Source organism: Pygoscelis adeliae, unplaced genomic scaffold (assembly GCF_000699105.1).
Source record: "Pygoscelis adeliae isolate BGI_AS28 unplaced genomic scaffold, ASM69910v1 Scaffold100, whole genome shotgun sequence".
Classification (NCBI taxonomy): domain Eukaryota; kingdom Metazoa; phylum Chordata; class Aves; order Sphenisciformes; family Spheniscidae; genus Pygoscelis; species Pygoscelis adeliae.
In genome coordinates, this window is record NW_008824034.1 from 3,728,660 (window position 1) to 3,743,852 (window position 15,193).

Sequence of the window (15,193 nt, forward strand, 5' to 3'; positions counted from 1 at the left end):
GTATCCAGTGAAGCTAACGATCCTCAGAGCAGAGAAAGTGAAGCCAATAAGTTATGCTAGACAGGCACTTACAGAGGTCTTCTGGGGTCATGTTTACTAATCTCTCTCTCGCTCTCTGTCAGAATGTTATGAAGGAGCACAAAGCATGCAAACTACAAGGTAGATGAACAGTGAATTATTCAAAACAATACCTTCACACTTTATGTAAAAATAACGAATGTTAAATCAAGAGTGCATTTAACCAAAGGGTGAATTTTAATAACCCAAAACCTCAGCGTGCCAAGATGACAACAACTGGGACGTGTCTTGCAGGAATGGTTTTGTCCATTTTGCAACAAATGGATTTAATAACGTGCCCCTGTTTTCTCCAGTCCCTTGACTTGGTACAGCCCTCTGGCTTAAATTCCAGATGACCCCCTCTCTCTCTCTTTTTTTTTTTTTTCCTTCCATACACAGAAGGTACAAAATCTTTTGTTCAAACTTCCAGGGGAAAAACAATTCTGTCTCAAGAATATTCACCTTTCGTGTTCATCTTTAAGCTTCATAAGGTCAACATAAAATAGGGAAACAGAGCATTAAATTTCTAAAAATCAATAGCATGTACATAAATTGGCATTCATTACTTTACAGCGATTTCCAGTTTCTCCTTGATTGATTAAAGCTAGGGGTTGAAAATAAGTGCTTTTCCCCTGCCTGGAGAAATTCCCAATTGTTCATGCTGTGAACCTTCCATTATGAGACATGAGACAGCAGTAGCAGTACATGGTTCATTTCACACCGCCACAAAATAGACTTGTCATTCCACAATCGAAAGTAAGGAACCTGATGGAAGAGCAATGTGTCACAAACTTGTCAAAAAAGGCCTGCGCTTAATGACAACTGAGAACAAGGAAACCATATCTTGAGGTTTACACTGGCTAGCTTTCATATGCAGAGAGTACAACAGAAAAATTATCCTGTTAATTTGTTGTCTGTTTAAATGGGATATTGAACGGCAATTCATATTTTAAAATCTAATTAATTTTGATTCCACATTAATTTATGGAAGATAAATATTTACGATACAATTAAATTAGTTAATTTATAAAAGCAGAGGAGCAAAAACATTTGAATAAGAACTGCCTAAATTAATGCTAAGTAAAAAAAATATTTTCTCTGCACTAAAAATGCTGGAAAGCTAATGCCGCATAAAATGTCCTGTTATTAAGTGTGCTCTATACTAACATGATAAGTATAACAAATTGATCTTTTGTATGAATTATGTTAGACCCTGAGAAATGATAATGTCAAATTCTGTGGCACAGTGGAGCTGAACCAATTAGATGAGTAGATAATTTGGCCCTTCATACTACTAACACATCGTTAGTAGGAATATCTTCAAAGAAAAACACGTATTTGGGGAATACTTTGCAACTAGGTGATGCTTTTAAAATGTTTATACAATGGAGATGGGGATCTAATTTCTTAAACCTCAAACACTAGGAAGGCAATTCCATAAGGTGCGGATTATAATCATATTGAGATGACAATATTGCTGTTTTTATTAATAGTTACAGAAGCACATGCATGTACATATGGTGCGTATGGCTGGAATATTTTTTCATAGATGGGCTGATTAATGATGGGCAAAGCTTCAAAGATTCACAAGGATTCATTAGGATTCATGAGGATTCATTAGGATTCAAAAGTTTGGCTGCTTACATCTGAAGCTCTTCAGCTAAAAAGTCAGGCTAGAAATACCACTAAAAAGGACTTAATGTTAGATTTACAGTGCATCTTGGTCTAGCATGGACTGAAAATTGTGGAAAGGCTGTCTTCCCTCACAGTACATTTTTGCATTTATTCTGCTGTCTGAGCATGTGGAAAACTTTTCAAAAGTTTATCTTAGACCCTCAAAAAGGCTTAAGTTCACTTCCTCAAGGCGAAGTTTAGACCAAATCATATGCATGCCAAACCACTTGACCCTGTAGGAACCTGCACAGATAGCAAGTCAGGCTGCCTTGAGAGATCACCAGTTTCACAACTGACAAAACAGTTTTTTTCAGCTGTGACCCAGCGAGGTTCCCACCTGTCTCCTATTTGGTCATGAACTTCTAAGCATTCGCAATTTCCCTGAATCTGGTACGCTAGAAGAGCTGTAATACCTCCTAAGAGCAAACTCTTCTAGGTAACTCACATGCAATTCGTACAACGCCATTTTCATTTCTTGACCAACAAAGATTCAACGGAAGACGTTCACTGGGCCATATGACATTACACACACTTCTAGAGTAGCCCACTGTCAGACACATAGCAGAAATCCACAGGGACAGGGGAGATCTCTCAATCCCATGAGGTTTATTTTGCTCATGTACTACATTGCCAGAACAGTCCCTCTATCCTCATTTGTCTCCCACAGAGTGCAAGTCATGGAGTCAGGTTTCCACTGGCCATTTGCAATTTGTGGACTTTGTGACGTTTTTCTGGAGCTCAGAAAGTGAAGGGCAGGAACGCATTTTATTCCTAGTGATGCAATTACTGGAGGGGGTGGGGGTGGCGGCGAAGGGTGTTCATGGAAACTTTCAGGAGAGTTTGCTGCGTTCATGGGGAAGTAGGGAGTTTGTGTGGAAGGAACAGCTTGGGCAGGAAAGGGAGTACATCGCCAATTCTGAAACCGGCCAGCTCTAAACTTGGTTCAGAAGTGGAAGGATGAATATGGTTTATATGTATACAACTGTTAGTCCACAACAGTACTTGAGAATAAATAAATAAAATCAATGCTAAGGTAGCAAGTAACCTGAAACTGTTGTCTTAAATTATTTTCTAAAGAATAGTTATAATTTCAGGGTGAACTGAATCCAAAACCCAAGGCCAAAAGAAGTCTTGGACTAAAACAAGCAAGCAAACCATGCTTTCTTGCTCTCTTTCCTACCTCCCTTTCCCTTTCTGGTTTACCACCTCCCATCTGTGTTAGGTTAGTATTAGCCTTTAACATGCAGATCCACTGCAAATACACCACAAGATGGTTCCTGTTACTGAGCACCCTGGGATTTGATAGGAAAACCCAAGCACACTGTTTTTGCAAAGAAAAAAATAATTGGAAAATGTAACAGGGGGGAAATTAGGAAAGCAGCTGTTCAATTTGGGACCCTTTCTGCAAACAAAAATTCACAGAAATAACACCACTCACAAGAAAACTTGAACTTGGAGGCAAAATTATAATTTAATTTCAATAATACTAGCAAATACCTTGACTCAAAGGTGGAAGGCCGTTCCATACCCTATTCAGTACTGAAGAAACTGCGGCTGCAGAGTGCTAAGAGAGCGTGCATGTGTCTGCGTGGCAGAGGGGAGGGCAGCAGTAATGTTCTCTCTCAGTCTCACCCTCCCCAGAGCATTTACTCTGTCCCTGTTCTGAGAGCCATCTCTTTTTTTCCTCCTGCTACAGAGACTAAACAGCTTATTCGGCAAAAAAAATCCTTCCATATTTAAAGGAGAATTTGCTAACTGAATAAACTGATTATTTTAAGGGCATTTACAAATCCATTCAAAAACCATTCACCCTATCATGAAAAAAAATTCCTATTGGTGTCGGGAGTTGTCCTTGGGGATATACCACTATAAGCCTCTCAGCATTGTGCTGCCAATGTCTTTGTTCTTGACCTGACCTAAAAAAGCGCTCTCTTTATGAGTCACAAAGGATTTATTTTCTGCCTTAGCTTAGCCCCAGCTTCTTTTAGGCAGAAAATGACAGTTTTGCTCCGTTGTGGCAAATGACCTGCACTTTTTATGATGTGGGTGATTGTCCACCAGGATCTACGCTGAAGCCACCAGTGTAATTGAATTTAGGAGCACAACTGCCTGGAAATATTTGCTACAAACACCACTCTTGTGGGTGGCAGTAGGTTTTGGAGATCTCTCCTATTTTCCTAGAGATATTTAAGCCTAAAAATGCAATTTATCAGAATATTTTACAAGATACTCCTTTATTGTGCAACGAAATATTTAAATTGTGAATCAGATCCTTAGCTCGCATAAGTCACATAAGTTCCTATGAAATGTACAGGTTTGTGTTAATTTACACCAACTGAGGGTTTGGTTGTTTGAAAACTCTCTCCTCTCCCCAGTTTTACATGTTAATTTGTTCCTTGAATCAGCTCAGAACAAAACCCTACAGTCTATATACTCAGTTCTGTAACTTGGAAGAGATTTCTGTACATCTGCAGGGAAACATTTATGATATGGTCATTAAAGCTTATCACTATGTGCTTTATGGCTTATAGAAAACTGTGAAAATACGTTTCAGGATAGCATTTATTTGGATTAAAAAAACTTTTCCAGAGAGGAAGCATAAACACTATCTACTCCTACAAATTCAAATCAGTTACTTAAGAATTGCCTCTCCTAGATTACCTAAGGGGACTCTTTCCTTAAAACGATTCCTCTTTGCAGCCTGAGTCCAGGTTATAGTCCTGTTTTAAGACATGGGACCTTGGTCAGAGACACCTCTCAAAACCTTTCAGCAGCGCAGGGTAGGTGTGGTGCTGAATGTCCACATCCATAGTGGGTCTGAACACAGCAACTGCAATGAGACCAGCATCGCTTCACATGTAATACAGTTATTCTAGGTGTGTGCAGTGTGCTCAGGACATCCAAAATCTTTATGATGGTCCTAATAAGACACTACAATTTTCCTAGGATTCCTTCTGCAAAGCAGAAATACAGTTCAAATCCTTCACTGGATCAAGACTGGCTGATGATCACTGGGCCGGGACTCTTCAGCTAATGAAAGCTTTGCTGGTCTATGGCAGCTGAGGAACTGGGCCGATGTTTTTCAAGGTTGCACATGCCCTTCCTTTGATTTACTGAGTATTTTTGTTTCTATTCTCACTTAATTCTTGCCCTAAAAATTTTAGTTTCCAGCTCTTTGCAATCAAATCAAAACTTCATTATCTAAGTAGTATTGGCAACTCTCAAAAAATGTAACCTTAATCTCACAGTGTTGTAGTAGATGATTTTAATTATTTTTTTCCTTTAAAAATCCGATCAGATTCAAGAGCTTCTAGTGACAAATAAAAGCCTGAAAATAAGACAAAAACATCTTAAAATAAACAAAAGCTAGAAGAATAGAAAAATTGAAGTATATTATTTTTAAATGCTCGTGATTTTTAAGCCAACTTTCAATTTGAGGAGCCTGAGCAATTGATTTTGTGGATATGGCTAGTTATTTAATTTTTTTCCCCATAACTAGCAGAGATTAGACTCCTACCAAGGTTTTACAGGGCTCTGTTCTGTACACTAAGTGAACAACACAGTGCCAATCCTTCTTCCCCCGTTTCAACCTTCCCATTAGTTTTACATCCTGACATTTTAAAAAATGTAAATGTTAAATGTTACCTATTTATATACGGAGGCCATTTACTCTACCATTCAGGGTAAAAGCACACCATTACCATCCAAAATATTAAATTACTTTCCAATTCATACCACGTGGGAGTTAAGTTTTGTACAGCAAATGGATTTCTTGCTGATTGCCAATGTTACTTTCAAAAAAAAGCATGTGTAATAAGTGGAGGACTGGACTGTGGAACCTGCAGCATAGTGAGAGGGTTGGAGCTTCAGTCTTGCAGATGCACAGAGTCGTCATCTGCCATATCTTCACTAAAAAGGTGAAAAGATAAAGTTTAGCGTGATGGGACTTGTGGCGTGCACATTCTCCACCCATGTTGTTGGCTAATAGCTCACCTGTCCTTCAGAATATCTGACAGCAGGATGCATGCTGCTGGACGGGGCTGTAGGTAGCACACATTGCCTCCGCTGTATCCAATCCATCCTACCAGCACTAACGAGCTCCACTGTCTGCTAGGGAGCTGAGCATGGTTGGGCTGTTGCCCTTGGGTGTGCTCTGGAGCTTTGCCTAAATCCACACTTTAGCATAGGCTTGTGCATAAACAACACTGATGATGAACAAGCTGGGACTTGAGAATAGGCTCAGATCTACATTTAAGCAGTGCTGTAGACTGCTGAATACTCAGCTCGAGAATTCAATTTAATCTTTTCTGGCAGCAAGGGGGTGCACAGATGCACAAGGGACCTACTGACTCAAAAGATACCGGAACCCACAGCTTCACTGAAGTCAACAGAAGCTTTGGATTTGAAGTTGTTTCTATTCTGTAACTACAGGAGTTTTTTTACATATGCAAACCAGAGAAGCCCAAAAACTTTCCATAAACAGGTATGAGAAAGTTATAATGCTACTCTAACCACACCTTCTTAATTCTGTGTAGTAAGTATTACCATGTCTGCAGGATCAGGGAGTCCCACTGGATGTTATTTATTTCTAAGAGTAGTTCCATAGACTTCTCTGACTTAAGAAGCCTGTATGCCCAGGTGCAAAAGCAAGCATTGCTCTTTGTGAGTAATGTTTGCTCAACTGGGCTCTAAACAGCTGTCTGCCTCCTTTTTTGTTCTCAAAATTCTCAGTATTCTCCCTTGAATACTGTGTTCAGTTTTGGGCCCCTCACTACAAGAAGGACGTTGAGGTGTTAGAGTGTGTCCAGAGAAGGGCAACGAGGCTGGTGAGGGGTCTGGAGAACAAGTCTTCTGAGGAGCGGCTGAGGGAACTGGGGTTGTTTAGCCTGGAGAAAAGGAGGCTGAGGGGAGACCTCATCACTCTCTACAACTACCTGAAAGGAGGCTGTAGCGAGGTGGGTGTCGGTCTCTTCTCCCAAGTAACAAGTGATAGGACGAGAGGAAATGGCCTCAAGTTGCGCCAGGGGAGGTTTAGATTGGATGTGAGGAAAAATTTCTTTACTGAAAGAGTGGTTCAACATTGGAACAGGCTGCCCAGGGAAGTGGTTGAGTCACCATCCCTGGAGGTATTTAAAAGACGTGTAGATGAGGCGCTTAGGGACATGGTTTAGTGGGCATGGTGGTGTTGGGTTGACGGTTGGACTCGATGATCTTGGAGGTCTCTTCCAACCTTAATGATTCTATACACCCCTTACAAGTGCATGCAGTGTCAGACATCATCTAGTCTTTGTACATTTCCACAAAACCCACATAAAATCTTTTTGTTTGTTGGATACCTGTGCTTAATCTGACATATACCAAAGCTCTACAAAGTCAGCTGTTTGAGAGATTCATTGCCCCTTCAATAAAAGTTCATGAATACCTGTGAGATGTTACTTTCTTGTGGATTTGTGCATTAGGAAACTGATGTCTGATAACTTAAGCGTAAAGTAAATCTTCCTTAACAAACAACATCAGAAACAACTTCCAACAAGAGCTTCTAGAAAATATCCAATTCACTGTGCGAGGATTCATTTTTTTCTCTATTTTATACCACTGATGTGCCGAACAGGAGCAGAATTGTTTGCATTGATAGAATAACATGCTCTACCCTTCTCATGGTAGCCATTTGCTTTATTTTTCTTTCGTGCTCCCTGGGCAGATAAAGGGCATTATATTAAACTATGCTGCCATCTTGTCATATTTTGTTGGTTACTATTTAAAATATAGCAGATGTAGTTTCAAAGTGATATGAGAGTGTGGTTTAATAACTAAGCACAATACACATACCTTACTGAAGGCTATTTATTTAGGAGAAAACACTTCACACATTTGTGTGTTATACAGCAGATGCTTTAATTAGGTTATTGTATTTGCCTGTCATATCGTACTAGCTTTGTACTGGAAATAGTCTTATCAAAGAGGAAGACTGTCTTTTCTATGACCAAGGGTTTTGATATTTAGAGAAAGATAAAACAAAAAGAACAAACTGCCTGAGCAATTCTTTGACATTCTGACACACTATTTCCTAAGCTGATGCTCTTGAGGTGAAAGCTAAGAAAAGCAGAGAACGAAACGCTTTGCTTTTTCTACTCCCTAGCCAGTAATAAGCCCTTTCATAATCAGCAATAGTCAAAGATATTCCACTCCATAAAAACCAAACACAAGTCATCCCCTGCGGAGCCAACAAGAATTTTCAATTTTCCACCCTTTTAGTACAGGTGCTTTTTAAGAGTGACTTAGAAGAAGACTACTCAGTGCTCAGCCATCTGGTCATATCCAAACCCCCAGATACTTTGTCTCAAAGGCTATAAAATGAATAGTTTTAAGGCAAATGAAAAAAAAAAATTAGGTGCAGCATTCTTTATTGTGAACTGTACTGTGACATGCTGCACTCTCACTAATTCAGGGACATCCCCTCCTGAATTCTAAAGCGAGTTTCATCCACGTCCTTCATTTTCTAGGATGGTGGCCACCAAGGGATTGAAACAGAAAAAAAGTGAGGATCTTCAAGGCACCATTAGCAGCTCCATTTTCTGTTCATGTACATACCACCATAGGAAGAGAGATTTTGACTAGAAGAGACATTCTTTCTTATACTCAAAATGAAGCCTCTTGCGAAAAGTGGTTGTAGTTGTTCCACCTTGGATTAATGTTCCATTTCCTCCAATATTTCTCTGCATTCACAGTTCTTATTTGTCCCCAGTTAATTCTATTTTCACAGTTTTCTCCTCATGTTCTCTTTTACCGTCTTTCTCATTTTTACATCTTTTACTATTGATTTTCAACCCTAATTACAACCACAACTGTGCATTTTATTTTCTCTCACACAGCAGGAGAAATTTCATCACTGACCACAATGAACTTGCACTGATGATAAACACAATGGGCTACAACTGACAGCAGATCATTTATCAGCTTCTACAATCAACCCACTTGAAATAAATATAAATGCATGAGAGTGAAACAAGAAAAAAGTTCATATAGCAGGTTGATAATAACTTCCATTCTGACTTTCACCAATCTTTCTGGGTTTTATTTTCTATTAGCCAAGAGAAAACACTAGTGCTTCTGACCAGTCACTTAAGATTTGAAAGCAAGCATACGATGGCACCTATTTTCTCATGCTTATACTTTTGTCACCTTTCAGTTGTGAAGTTGGGCTAACTTCTGCTTTGAGTTGGCCTTTCCAATGAACTTTTCTTCCATATGATTCCTTTTACTTTTAAGGTTTGTTTTTGTTTGTGGGTTGGTTTTTGTGGTTTGGGTTGGTTTTGTTTTTTGTTTTTTTTTTTTAAAGTACAGAAAAGGTAAGAAGACTGGCAACAATGCTGCTTAAAGGTATAGAATAACCTTCTTACACAGAGAGAATTAGGATATTTCAGACTGGAAAAGTGATGACAATGAGTGGATAAGCTGGAGGGCTATAAAACAGAGAAACTGCCCATGAATAGTTTTTTTCCCCTTCACATCCCAATAATTTGATAGTGTACCTGTTAGTTAGGTAGGAAGCTTAGAACAAAGAGAAGTACTTTTTCACCCAGTACACAATTAAATTGTGGAGACTCACTGCCACAGACTTGTAGAGGTAATGTATAAATAGTTTCAAAGACAAAGTCACAGAGTAACTCCACTGGCTGCTCTGACCACGATGGTTCAAATACTACCTCTACACAAGAAAACTCCAAACTAGTGTTTGCAGGACTGTCTCTATTTGTCCTCATTCTTACCCTTTTTCCCTAAGTATCAGATACTAACTGCTATCATAGAAAGAATATAAGATTAAATGGACCTTTAGTTTGACCCAGGTCTCTCCTTGTGTTAACAATAAAACTGCTATGTAAACCTTCTGATTTGACATTGTTTACTGGGGAGTGGGGGGAAGATGTTTTCCCACATTCCGTATACATTCTGCACTGGCCTTACATGATCCAGATCCACCCCCACTGCTCTACCTAGAGTCACTTGCACATGAATCTGCCTTGTGAATCATGTCTAAAAAGCATACACTACTTGTTGTGCACTGAAGCGTACAGATAGAGAGAAAATGTGTTTGGGGGTTGGGTTTGGTTCCCCCCCCCCTTGTTTTTTTTTTTTCCCCAAGTCTATGAGTGGATGCCTCAGTGGTTTGCAGAGATCAGGCACACAGCAGAAGTGTTTTCTCTCTTAATGGTTTGATATCTCTAGAATATAACTTTCTCATTTTTTTCCTATCCACTTGTATAGCTCAATACATCTCAGCCATACTGTAGACATAGCAATGAAAATAAAGGACTATTGAAAAGATTTTTTAATTTAAAACCGACGGAAGTGTCATGTAAATGTCTGATCCCAAAGTCAATAGCACAGATCCATTTGCCTTGGCTGGTGAAACCAAACCTTGGGTAACAAAAATGCATTAATTCCCTTCCTTGAAAACATTTACAATGAGATCTCATGTACACCGTGGTAATAAATGTAATGTAATGACAAGTTACACTAAGGGCCATGTTACACTAACCTACATATTGCATTGAATGTCTCTGCCAGGTACAGAGACGTACCTGTTCTTTCCACTACCATTCAGGTTGTTTCAAACTGTGACCAAGTTCAGCCTCATCTTAGCAGCTGTCTCTTAAAACTGCCCAATATAGAAACTTTTTTCTAGAGAGTCCAGTGTATGAGCAAATTAAGTTTAATCATGCTTAACATACAACACTTACTCTTTGAGATGTCTTGTTCTCATACAGAAGCAGTTTTAAATCTAACACTTGTTACTCTGGACTCACGATTTAAAAAGCACTGAAAAGTATGTCCTATCTTTCACAAACACAAGGGACATACAGGAAAGATTCTGAAAAGTTGTAAAAGACTATGTGTTGTCTCAGACTGGCTTAGCAGAAATAAATCCTATTAGCTTAATATGTATACACATATACACAGAAAAGAGCAGCTTTTCTTCACAAAACATACATTTTCAGGTGCTGTGTAAGTGTCTGCCTGTCTAATAATAAGATAGGTTATGCAGTACCCTTATTTTATGATCTCCATTTAACCTATGTTTTGCACTGCACACTTGTAGACACATGCTTCAATTAGTGTGAAACAAATGGCATAATTCCAGATCCACTAAACCTCGGAGACCTATATTGTCATGCATACGCAGCATGCATTTACTACTACATAGGAAGCTGTATCTCTTCAGCTCCTCCTCTTTTTCAAAAGAAGGCACTTCTGAATAAGTGGGCTAAATAACCCCCAGGTGGTATTACAGCAGGTACTTAGAAATCATACAGCTAAAATAGACCCTTCATTTATTTGTAGGCAACCTTAGTGAGGTGAGCAAACTGTGACCCAACTGGACAGCGTGCAAAGCTGCCCACTGCTAGTGCTTATGCTAGGAAGAGACTCCTTCTTCCCACAGGTTTATGTGGCAAGGGGAAGAGAGACTTTCCGAACTGATCAATACCAAGCAACATCTAAAACAATCACACACCACAGAAATGCTCTGAAGTTCCTTGGGAAGCTCTTCAGCAGCAGCATACTCTGCACAGGCCTCACCCTGCCAGACTTCACTCCAAGCTGGTTTTTTGTTGGTTTTGTTTTGGTTGTTGTTTGGTTTGGTTTTTTTTTTTTTATGAGTTTATTCCACTTCTAATCAGGACTACAAAATCTTTCTACAGTACAGTATTCCTCTGCAGCACCTGTGTGCCTACAAACATGCTCATAACACACATGACACACCTACATAGCAGGACACAGCCTCTTCTGTGTCTGGCAAATGCAGCCAATTACCGCTTCCTCAGCGGGGTGGGGGGGCAGTCCTGTACCATGCTCTGCCTAGATTCATGTAGGAACTGCTCTGAAAAAGTAATGAATCCACTTCATTAGTTGAAGGCATGCTAGAGACTTCTCCATATAAGCAGCAGCCCCGATACGGTAACTATGCCCACAGAGCATCCTGTTCACTTTGCCCTCAGAAAGAGAATAAAGACAGAGAGAAAATTTTCTCCAGTCATACTGAAGTCATTTCTAGGCTGCAGTACATTTAAGAAGAGCAGGTGTAAGGAGCTTAATGGTTGACATTTTGGAGCTGCATCATCCTAAATAATAGCTGCAAGGAGCAAATGTGAGGTCCTCAGGAGCCTCAAGCCACAGAAGACTCTGTACAGCAGAACCCTTCTCTGTCCTGTAGCTGGCTCCGGGAAGCTGGCTACTGCTGGGTACGGCTGGAGAACTCTGTCCTGCAAGAAGAACTCTCTGCTGTCCATGTTAGGGCTACTTTGCCTAAGCTGACCAGAGAACCCAGCCCTGTATAAAAGAAATACTGAAGAAGTGTAAAGTTTTCAAACAACTTATTTAAAGCTCACTATGATGCTGACACTTGCCTCCTTAACAATGTGGCATGTGTTTTAATATTAAGATTTGCTTGGTAAGATGAGTAAGAAAAAAAAAAAAGAGGAACGCCAAATAAAGTGATCTCTAGGAGCTGAGCACTGAATAAATCCTGTGTGTTTTCAATTAAGTAGTAGTTTTACAATTAAAGCCTTTGATTTTCATAAAGCTGTTGCAGCATGTCAGAGGAGCAGAGGAAGAAAAGGTTTGGGGGTGGGAAATCACAGAAGGAGGCACGATACTTCCCCCTGCAGAATTCTAACATTCATTTTACAATTGATTCATTGAACAGAAGCATCTTGCCACAGCAGCCACCCACATAATGATGACAAAGCATGGACACCTCAGTCACGACGGCACAGTACAGTCAGGCATGACATCTCAGATTAGGTATGGGTGGCTAACGTTACTACCCTGACACCTACACTCTGAGCTTTGCCCACCCTCTTACCATGTGAAAACAAGCCACTTCAAACCTCAAGGCAAGGAGTATAATAAACTCATATGTATTCAAACAGATTTATGTTCCCTTATGGATTGTTAGGAAAATGCTTCCTGACACACAGCAAAGTGGGTTATGCAAAAAGAAAACATTGAAATTTCATATCAAATAAGTAAATCGGGACTTTATCATAAATATATCATTTCATTCTTTAAAAACATCCTAAAATTCAACACAATGACTGACGTTATTCCAAGGAATCCAAGTAATCTTGAGGAAATTGTTCAGCTTTCCTGTTGCTTGTGAAGGATGCAAGAGGTTAGGTTTATTCAGGACAGAGATGGACGTGTCAAGTCATGGCACAGGGTGATCTTGAGGGAAACGTTAATGCGTTAACTCTTAACGTGTTTTTATATTACTGAATCTCTCTCCCCAGTCCCCTCCCCCAAGTATGTAAATTGGCAATAAATGATTGGCATTCACAAATGTGCCTCCAAGCAGGTTAGGGATAATTAGTAAAGCATGTAGACACCCTGTCCTAAGAGCCAATTGTGACAAACCCACAAAATAATGAATCTCTATTAATAGTTAATGATGTATGTCAAGAAGAGCCCGGTCTTTGGGCTCTTCCCCTTTAACAGTATGTGTTATCCTCTTGTGTTTCAGCTGGTCAAGCTGAATGCCTTCCTCCCCTTGCGCTGGCCTGCTTTGAATCTCAGCCAAGATGAAGTAATTGAAAACTACCAGCCTGAATACTTCAGAAGTCTATCATGGAACAAGATTCAACAAGCCTTTTCTCAATTTGTAAATATGCTGGAATATAAGTAGTAAAAAGGCTCCAATGTCAAACAAGTTTAAGCATTAGCCATGTTGTTTTACGAGTGCTACAGCGGTACTTAATACTTCATATATTAAGTCCTATTAACACTGTAAAGTTACTTCATCCCTGTGTTCCTCACACTGATTTGCTCATAGATTTTTAAAGAGCAAATTATATATTTTTTTTTAACCATTCAGTTTCTGCGTATATATATATTGTATATATAGATAGATAGATAGTTTAAAAGTCGTATTTAGAGGCCTACGTTCACAAAACATTGTATGTCTAAAAATTGCCTCCCTATTTTGCACTACAAGTCAACAAAGAAAAAAATCAAAGTAGCTTTAGAAAGTACTTGTGTTTTGTATATTTTGTTTCTAACATGGTAAGTTACCTATGTTGGTTATATACATATTCATCAATGATGACCCACTTCTGGGTCGTTGGAACATATCAAAATACCAAAGTAAAATGTAAACAAGACACAAATCTTTGCCATGTGGAGAGAGACCAAGAGTAATAGTGAGAATTCAGATGACATTACAATTTAATGATGAATGTTCTTAAATCCTCCTGGTTGTTTGCAACATACTCCTCTTGATGTCCAAACATTACTGACAGGCCATGTACTGTTAATTGGACTGAAAAAACTACCTGCTCCAAAATTCATCACTGTTAATAGCTTAGCCTCTTTATTGTCTTCACGATGAAGCTTCTTACTAGCAGAAAAGTTGAAACAGTTAACTCTACTTACAGTGGGTTGTAATCAGCGGTGTTACAAACTTGAACCAAAACATCTTAACCCAAACTTCTGGGAGCTATCGATCCAGATCAAAGAGTAGCAGCTTATGTCCCTCCCTAATTATTTAGAAGTACAGCTGGCAGAGTATTTGTAATACTTGATTCCTTGTGGCTTACACAGGAATCATGTTTTTTAATTTGATCTCATTGAAAAAGCATAGTTTTAAAAGAGAATTCAGGTGATTTACTGTAATCAGTAGAGGAGCAGTGCAGAGGATGGCGATAAGGAAGAACTTTTAAATTATCAGATTTTATCATGACAGGGTTCCACTCAGAAGTTTTCACACCCTCTGTTTAAAAGTAAAACATAAGCAGCAAAAACATAAGCAAATGTTTCTGAGTATGGCCCCTACCTTTGTCAGACAAGGTTAGTGAATCCCCATCCTTTATTTGCTTTTCTTTGTTGTCTCTTCAGAGACACACCACTGCAAGTCATCGAACCCTATGGAACCATCAGAGGTAAAGAGCAGCTGAGGGTCTGAAAAGTGCCAGAGCATTAATTAGCTCAGAATTCCTGAATCTCCACTGATCTAATGGAAGTTACTCAATCACAGGATGATGTGGAAAGCCTAATAGTGGCTTTATAGTTAAAGCACAGAAGTGGAAGGCAAGAAGTGCAGGTTCTATTCTTACTGCCAGCACTTGTGTGCAACCTTGAACAAACCATCAGTTTTCATTGCTCATTTTCTTTGTATGTAAAATGGAAATAATTGTGCTCATAGGACTATTCTTAAGCTAACTTCACCTCCATCTGAGAAGCATTTTGGGATCTTCAGGTTAGAGAAACCACTGAACTGTAAAATATCATTTAAAATATGCATTTTACTGGATGCGTTAAAATAAGTATTCCCTGTATCAGTGTAAAGTAGAATTTTGAGTGTGGGATACCAAGTCTAGATAATTTAACTGTTACCTTGAAATGTAAAAATGTTGTTTGAGAAGGATTTTTCAATTCAGCAGATGACTGTAAAGCAGCACTTCAAACA